This window comes from Octopus sinensis, linkage group LG9 (assembly GCF_006345805.1).
Source record: "Octopus sinensis linkage group LG9, ASM634580v1, whole genome shotgun sequence".
NCBI classification, from domain to species: domain Eukaryota; kingdom Metazoa; phylum Mollusca; class Cephalopoda; order Octopoda; family Octopodidae; genus Octopus; species Octopus sinensis.
Window position 1 is genome coordinate 79217035 of NC_043005.1, and position 10063 is coordinate 79227097.

Consider the following 10063-nt stretch of genomic DNA (forward strand, 5'->3'; position numbering starts at 1 on the left):
CGGCGGAATTTGAACTCAGAACGTAACGACAGACGAAATACGGCTACGCATTTCGCCCGGCGTGCTAACGTTTCTGCCAGCTCGCTTCTAAGGATTTATACCGGTGTGCTTGCCATTGTGCCACTAAAGTTGCCTTAATCTTTCTTGAGATAAGATTAACTAAAATTTATGAACAAGAGTGGCTGTGATGTAAGTATCTTGCTTACGAACCACATGGTTCCGAGTTTAGTCCCACTGCGTGGCACCTTGGAGAAGTGTCTTCTACTATAGCCGGGGGCCGACCAAAGTCTTGTGAGTGGATTTGGTAGACGGAAACTGAATATATATGCATGTGTGTGTGTGTATATATTTGTGTGTCTGTGTTTGTCTCCTCAACATCACTTGACTACCAATGCTGGTGTGTTTACGTTCCCGTCACTTAGCGGTTCGGAAAAAGTGACATATATTAAGTACTAGGCTTACAAAGAATAATTCCTGGGGTCGATTTGCTCGATTAAAGGCAGTGCTCCAGCATGGCCACAGTCAAATGACTGAAACAAGTAAAAAAGTTGGAGTTCCAAACAGCTTCGAATTTGCAGATTTTATTAGTACATTGGAGTAGATGCATCTAGTCATTGCCCTGTCTTTAGCTTTACATACTTTTGAAGTCTATGAGTAAACTACGTGAAAAGTGCTCGAGTGGTCATTCCAGCTCTCTCCCCTTGTTTCTAAATCAGCTACATAACAATGTTTGCCAGACAAGTTTCTTTTCTTCACAAATGTAGAAAGGTTCAATGCGTGCAAGCGCAACATCTAGACATATGAAAACTATTATGCTGATTTTCCCGTAGATTTGAAAAGGTCAGTCCGACATGTAATATTAATAATCTTCTCTGCTATGGGTACAAGGCCTGAAATTTTGGGGAAGGTGGCAAGTAGATAACATTAACACCAGGAGTCAACTGGTCATTATTTCATCGATACCTAAAGGATAAGCAACAAATTCGACCTCGGCGGAATTCGAACATAGAACGTAAAGTCAGACAAAATGCCGCCAAGCACAATTCGAGCCTGCTATCGATATTGCCAGTTCGCAGATTTACGTAATATTGGTTTCAAATTTTGACACAAGGCCAGCAATTCTGGGGGTGGGTGGATTGTACCAAAGTCGATTACATCAACTCTAGTGTTCAATTGATACTTATTTCATTGATCCCGAAAAGATAAAAGGCAAAGTCGACCGCGAGATAAAAGGCAAAGTCGAAGACGGACTTAATGCAGCTAAGATTTCTGTACGGTGTGCTGACGATACTGCTAGATCGCAACCTTGTTGCCTTAAGTAATATTAACAATGAATTTTTTGTCTCCCACCACTGCTTGACAACCGATGTTGGTTTCTTTACGTCCCTGTAATTAGCGACGCCGGCTAAAGAGACTGATAAAAAGTTGAAAAACGGGAAGGGTGTCGATTAATTCGACTAAAAAATTCTTCAAGACGATGCTCTAGCATGGCCACAATCTAATAACTGAAAGAACTAAAAGAATATATATATATATATATATATATATATATATATATATAATTAAGAATAATATACATATGTATATAATTATATTAAGGACGCAAGAGGGAAAACGACGTATCACCAACATGTTTAAAGTGCTAAAACCTTAAAAAAATAACTACCAAAAACTTCAGATATACATATGCATGGCTGAAAGCGGAGTAGTGAAAGAATATTAAAAAAAAACATGTTAATTGTGAAATGGTTCCAATTCTGAATTAAAACCATAAAGAGGTTTTTTCCTTCGTCAACACGAAACACGGGAAATATAAATACAAATAATTGTACATGCCATACAAAGCAGATTCACGCGTCTACATACAAATATTTGTATATATAAATCCAAGATAAGTCAATTTTGAATCCCTTCAAGACAGCCACGTATATATTATAAGAATAGCGAAGTGATAAGGGCTATTCCGGGCAGGAGAAAAATAATTTAATTATTTTATTCTATTTATTAATTCATAATAGAATATAATGGTAAAGATCACATTAATGATTTTCATCATATAGTCAGCATGCTATAAAAATTTATAGGCAATTTATACATTAAAAGAATAATAAAATACATATGTATATAATTATATTAAAGGAGGAAGAGTAAAAACGACCTATGCGTATGTTTTTCTGGAGTTTTTGGTAGTTTTTTGAAGGTCTTGGCACTTCAGCATGCTTGCTACCATTATATACATATGTATATTATTGGAAGCACTCCGTCGGTTACGACGACGAGGGTTCCGGTTGATCCGAATCAACGGAACAGCCTGCTCGTGAAATTAACGTGTAAGTGGCTGAGCACTCCACAGACACGTGTACCCTTAACGTAGTTCTTGAGGATATTCAGCGTGACACAGAGATTGACAAGGCCGGCCCTTTGAAATACACTTACAACAGAAAGAGGAAGTAAGAGTGAGAGAAAGTTGTGGTGAAAGAGTACAGCAGGGATCACCACCATCCCCTGCCGGAGCCTCGTGGAGCTTTAGGTGTTTTCGCTCAATAAACACTCACAACGCCCGGTCTGGGAATCGAAATCGCGATGCTAACCACTGGGCCATTGCGCCTCGACATGTATGTTATTATCAATTTAATGTATAATTTTTTATAGCATGCTGTCTACCTGAATAAATCATTAACATGATGTTTATCCTTATACATATATATATTTGTATATATAAATCCAAGATAAGTCAATTTTAAATCCCTTCAAGACAGCCACGTATATTCAATGACGCTGTATAAACTCTATATTTGGGATGACCAATTTTAAATACTATTGGATTTTACTCATACGGTATTGAAATCTTATATGTATACCATTTTGCCTTAAAAAAAGTGGGTCTACAAATGCAATATCCCTACACATCTCACGTGTATTTTCTTTCTTCCATCTCACTCTCTGTTTTGTATCTTATCCTAAATTAACTATTACTTAACCATTGTCTCATACCGTCTTCGATGAAGGGATATAACAGACATCCTGGAAACAGCTGTAAGACCTTCAATCTCCAAATGTTCTAACATCTACACAGCCTTTGTTTTTTTTTATCTCATTACAAAAAGAAATGTTTATATACACACGCAGACATATGACCTGACACCTTTGGGTCTCAATGACTCATTACCTCTCATACACACAGACACTCACACACACGCACACACACACATATGTATATATATATACATATATATATATACATATATATACATATATATACATATATATACATATATATATACATACACACACACAAACATACAATCTCACACATACACATATAAAGTTCGACGAAATGTTTTAAAGGGTAAACATCTTAGTCACCTATTATTACGACGAGTCACATGATGTCATACATTTGGTTAATATACTTAATAACCTTGTTTACAATTTACTGAACCAGATTACCTAGTTCCCACAATATAACGCATTCGTTCGGGTGTCTCACAGATGCAACTCTCTATTTCCCTCTTTCCTTTTGACTATTATTTTTCGAAGCCAACAACCAGTTGTAGACCAAAAATTCCTCCATGTCGCTACGTGAACTTAGAGTAATAGAATATATATGTGTGTGAATGTGCGCGCGAGAGATAGTATGCGCGCTATGGGGAAAATGTCAAACTCTCTATCTGGCCAACCCTCAAGCTAATATATTCATTCCTTGTACACGTCCTCTTGCCAGTTAATTTTACTTGTTTATTTGCATCGATTGTTTTCTTGAACTGACTATATATATCTCTTATATAAAATCCGTTCTCACTGTCTGTGTGTGTGGTTTCTAGGATCTCGGACATTCTCCATCCGATTGCGGTCAAATTTGATATGTAGATACCGACGGCATCAGGGCGTGTATAAGTTTTGAAAAAATTGCAAAAATCGATTCCATGTGAAAATGGAATAGAAAAAAAGTCTATCTTTATTTCTTCTTTTGCTGGTGTCTGAAATTTAGGTTGAGAAAATTTGGTTTAAATGTTTGACAACTCAGCACTCTCCATTGGACGTGGGGGAGGGGCGTTTTGTTCGTATATATATATATATATATATATATATATATATATATGTGGAAGACCAGACGTCGCCCATGCATACCGGCCTCTCCTCTCCACGCCACCAGTTTTATCCAAAGGAAAGGCAAAGGTCGATACAGCTTGGCACCTGTAACGCCGCAAGTCATTTCTACAGCTGAGTGAACTGGTGCAATGTGAAATAAAGTATCTTGCTCAAGAAGACAACACGCAGCCCGCTCCGTGATTCAAACTCACAACCTCGCAATCGTAAGCTCGACGCTCCAACCACTGAGCCAAGCGCCTTCACACACACACACACACACACACACACACACACACACACACACACACACACACACACACACATATATATATATATATATATAATTGTTAAACAGAAACAAAAAGCATTAAGGCAAGGCAAACTTCTCGAATTGTATACAATATTATTATAGAGACAAATTTCTTCCTATAATAATATCGTATATGACACGTCCTGTTTAACAATCATATATCCGCTGCATCGGAAATCTGCTATGGTTCCATAACTACCGTCTCGGCTATAACCTTGGAACCCCAGTAATCCGTTACAGGACATACCTAGCGTTCCTCATCGTTTAGATCACCTGTGAAATAAACCACCCTAGGTCGTGTGTGTGTCTCTCTCGCTATATTTATATTTACGAATTCGTACTAACATATATACATATCACGATATCGACCATTGTATTACATGCCGTAATACGTCGCTTATAACAAATCCGCTGCGCATTGTCTTAGACCTCTACTGATGCCACGTCACTCATTACACTAGCAGGTTAAAATCTCCCGCTAATCCGAAGGCTATTTCATTTACAGCTGTGTGGACAGAAGCAACGTGAAATGAAGTGTTTTGTTCAAGTAGACAACACGTCACCTGATCCGGGAATCGAACCCACGTTCTAACGACCGAGGAAGACATTCTAAACACTAGGTAATGCGCCTTCACACAAACGTATATATTTATTTACTACCCACAAGGGGCTAAACATAGAGGGACAAACAAGGACAGATAAAGGGATGAAGTCGATTGCATCGAACCCAGTGCGAAACTTGTACTTCATTTATCGACCCCGAAAGGATGAAAGGTAAAGTCGACCTCGGCGGAATTCGAATTCAGAACGTGGCGACAGACGAAATACCTATTTCTATTTCTTTACTATCCACAAGGGGCTAAACACAGAAAAGACAAACGGATTAAGTTGATTACATCGCCCCCAGTGCGAAACTGGTACTTCATTTATCGACCCCGAAAGGATGAAAGGTAAAGTCGACCTCGGCGAAATTTGAATTCAGAACGTAGCGACAGACGAAATACCTATTTCTATTTCTTTACTACCTACAAGGGGCTAAACACAGAAAGGACAAACAAGGACAGACAAAGGGATTAAGTCGATTATATATGGCCCCCAGTGCGAAACTGGTACTTCATTTATCGACCCCGAAAGGATGAAAAGTAAAGTCGACCTCGGCGGAATTTGAACTCAGAACGTAGCGACAGACGAAATACTGCTAAGCATTTCGCCCGGCGTGCTAACGTTTCTGCCAGCTTGCCGCCTTCTCTTCACACAAACGTATATGCACACTCACATATATGTCCCAGTGTCCCGGTGTCCTGGTGTCATGTATAATCTCCAAGTTTCTCTGTCTGTAGGTATGCGTGTGTTTGTTTTATGTAAGTGGCCTCTTTTTTTGTTTGCAAATGATTGAAGTATCACGCAGTCGTTACTACGAATTTATTTCTCATTTACGATCTCCCCCTATAACTAATGGGTAATTCAAAGTATAAAACTCCCCACCTGCATTCATATTACTAAACCTCTAAGTTAAATTATAGCTCGGGATGAATATTCGAGCGTTCCCGTTGCTGCAGGTGCAGCTAATGCTCTTATTTTCACGCTTGTTACTTTTAAATTTGTTGCTATTGTTGTTCCACTGTTTGTTGTCGAATGTTTGTTGTATTCTTTGGTGCTCTTTAGTTCCAGCTGCTTTAATCACTTGTGACAACAGGTATTCCACTCATACAGCTTGTCATTGCTGTTTTCATCTTTGTAATTTTAAATCGTTCTTTTATCGACATCTGGGCTCATTTTCTTGTTTATTGGTGAATGAAATAACCCGTTTGCATATTTGGCAGCTGTAGACATGCCGAATTAAATCATGGCGTCTGTTTTGTATGCCAGTATGATTGTATTGACGAATTTAATCAACCTACGAGGCTTTTCTTGCCGGACTGTCTTGTCTTCTACCGTAGTTCCGATTGGTGGATACAAATCTTACCGATGAAATTATGCTGACGGGAACGGTAAGGTAGCTCGATGGCAGGACTGAACGAGTTTTGAGGATGTAGACTTAATCCAAAACCATCACCACCACCTCCAATACCATCAAGAAAACCACAAAAATCACGACCACAACTGCCACCGCCACACCACCCCACCCCATTCTTCATCGTCGCGGCTGCGTCCGCCACTACCAATACCGCCACCAACATCAGGATTAACAACAGCACTCAAGTCTGAACTGTGTTGAATACATTCTGACCATTATTCCTTACAAAGAACTCAAACCATTTAGCTGCTCTCTCCTCATCTCAGATGAAGGTGTGTGGCCTAGTCGTTTGAATATTGCACCCACGATCATAAAATTGTGGTTTCGAATCCAAGACCGGTGAGCCCCTGAGCAAAATCTTTCAGGTATAAATGAGTAAATGAGGAACCCTGCGACGGATTGAATTTCTGTAAAGGAGGAAATGTTTTTATCTCGATCACTATGGAAAACTATGGAAACCGGATACTCGGCCCTACTTACTTTTATACCTAATTCAGTAACGCATGGAACGTGAGTTTTCGTCCCCTCTGAGCTACAGTCACGGATGTCCTATAGAATTTCAGAGGTGTTCACCTTTCACATCTGACTACGTATGAACAAGAAAATCAAAGTACCATTTACCAGTTACAGCAACAAATATTTTCCCGTGTCGTTAATTTTGCGGTCTGAAATTTCTTTTACAAATCCCCTTATCCTTTTATGAAATGTTATTTTTCTTTATACTACAAATGCCTTGGGGCCATTGTGTTGTTCTCAGCTAGGGTGACATGGAGTTGCGTGCCAGATAACCGACTACCAACGATAGTCCTCGTCAGCGAGATTGGGGCTAGAAGTAGCATCATGGACGACTAAAACTTGGTTTTCATGATAATCTCAAACGGTCTCTCATTTTACGCGGTGTCATTTCCAGTTTTTTGGAGAGCTTTGCTGTTAATCTTAAGGCATGGAGGTCATTTTATGATGCTAGAGCAAAGCGCTTTGAAACCGAAGGAAGGAGACTGCATCAGACGAGGTGGAGACATCGTCTTCAGCCCCCTGCGAAGGTTGATCCTGGTACACATTCAATGCCTTTAGTACCACAAGATCCACCTATCTCGTATAGACCTCATTAGCCACATCCACTCCTATGAGAAACAAAGAGCTGTAGACGGAGGACGTTGTCTTGGATCAACCTTGCCATCACATTTGATGGATTGACATAAGCAAGTAGATAATCTATTGCTTCTGTTAAGGACCCACTACACGCAGGTATGTCTATTTGGTTTAAAAGCTCGATTTATAATCACAGGGTTTCTGAGTCTGACTGCACGGTACATTGGTGAAGTGACTTCTACTATAGCCCCGGGCTGGTTAAATCCTTGTGAATGAATTTGCTAGAAGGAAAATATGTAAAATTCTATCGTGTACATACATACACATATGCATATATATGTAATATAATATATATACATAAATATATATATATATATATATATATATATATTAATATATATATATATATATATATATTATATATATATAATATATATATATATTATATATATATATCATACATACATACATACATACATAATATATATATATATATATATATATATATATAATATATATTGGGTTGGCAACTATGTTCCCGCCGTTTTTTTAAATATAACTTTTTAAAAGGTTTTAAAAAATAAAACAACAACTAATTAATCAATAATATATTAACACTTGTTGTTTACAACTTCTTCCCAACGTTCAACGATATTTTAAATTCTTCATTTGTAGAAATCACCTGATTTCGACTCGAAGAATTGATCCAACCATGCTCTCAATTCTGCATCCGTATTGAACGAAACTCCGCGTATAGCATTTGAAAGAGATCGAAAGAGGCGGAAATCCGTTGGTGCCAAATCAAGAGAGTACGGTGGATATGGTAGCACTTCCCAGCCCTGCGTTTGAATGGCTTCCTTGGTCATATTGACAATATGAAGGCGAGCGTTGTCATGTAGCAGAAGAATTCCATGCGGGTTCCTATTGATGTACAGGAATAATTTTCGTCACCAGTAACGATTCGTGAAAGAAATCGTTGCTTGTGTCCATGAGTTGAGCGCTGACGAACAAGCAAACCAGCGGAGATTGTAGTGTGGGGAGCATTCCATTTTCTCTGCCAGTTCCCATGACCTTTGACGTAACTTCTCGTGCAAAAGTTGGACGGCTAGAATGAGGTGCCTCTTTGAAGTCAGATTTTCCATTTTTGAACTTGGCATACCAATCACGAGCGGTTTTTTCAGCTATAGCACCCTCTCCATACACAGCACAAATGTCGCGAGTAGCGGTTGCGGCCTTAGAATTTGATTAAAAGCAAAAAGAAGGAGGTGTCAAAAATGCTTGTTTTTCATAACTTGATATTCCATTTTAATGATCTGAAAATAAACAAAAAATAACTAAAATCAATTAGAAAAAAAGAAACAACATAGATTCCAAAATGATTCCAAAATAGAAATTCTCCAAAAAAAAAAAAAAAATACATTCCAAAATTTGAAACAACAGCGGGAAATTAGCTGCTAACACAATATATGCCAAACTAAGCACATAAATGTGAAATAAGGTGGGAAATATAGTACTTGAATACCAGAAGTTAGATTAATATGCTTTATTATTATTAAAGCTGCGCAAACATCACAAAAATGTAACAAAAAAAATCTAAGAATTTCACGTTCCCATTCGTCGGACAGTTTTGTTTGAGGTATCTAAAATGTCCGACGAACGGGAACGTGAAACACTGAATAGCTTTTTTTGATATTTTTGTGATGTTTTCGCAACTTTAATAATAATAATAATAATAATAATAATAATAATAATAATAATAATAATAACAACAACAATAATATTAATAATAATAACAATATGTATATATATAGGCGTATATATATAGGCACATGTATGGCTGTGTGCTAAGAAGCTTGCTTCACAACCACATGCTTTTGGGTTCAGTCCCATAGCGTGCCACCTTGGGCAGGTGTCTTCTACTATAACCTCCGGCCGACGGAAGCTTTGTGAGTGAATTTGGTAAACGGAGCCCGTCGTATATATGGAGTGCTGATATGAGTAGAGATATGTATATATATATATATATATCGTTTTTGGATTTGGTTTGCGAGATTCTTTAACGAAGAGAATCAAAACTATTGAAAAGGTTGCAAGATGCAACGAAAACTTTAGAAAAATAACAAAGAAATAATTGGAAATTATACCGGTGAGCGTGTTAAGTTATAAGGCACTAAAAGACTCTGACTCTCGCCAGACACAGCAGTATATATATATATATATATATATATATATATGTGTGTGTGTGTGTGTGCATAAATATGCATGTGAAAATATGTATACACATACACACATATATTACTTGTGCCAAAATTAAATTAGGCGATATGGTTAAAATTTAATTTCGCTTGAAATATTTCACTGCTAATATACACTCCAAAAGATATGATCTTATCTCATGGAATGCTGATTCCTCAATACAAAGTGTCTACACTGCAGAAGATCTTACGAACTATTAACACGTACTAGACATTTTCGGAGCAGTGTGTCGTGTTTTGCGCGCATCTGCGTCTACATAGAAACTGTGTTTCAATATTTTTTTTCTTTTTTTATGA

General features: G+C 37.8%; 1 long non-coding RNA gene across 1 annotated transcript in view; it reads left to right on the forward strand.

The window, feature by feature from the left end:
* Positions 1-841: 841 nt before the first annotated feature.
* The window catches only part of LOC118764714, a 17372-nt gene continuing 8150 nt past the window's right edge, over positions 842-10063 (forward strand). Inside the window, exons 1-2 of the long non-coding RNA XR_005000519.1 lie at positions 842-853; positions 10028-10032. This is a non-coding gene — a long non-coding RNA (uncharacterized LOC118764714). The remainder of the gene's footprint in view (positions 854-10027; positions 10033-10063) is intronic.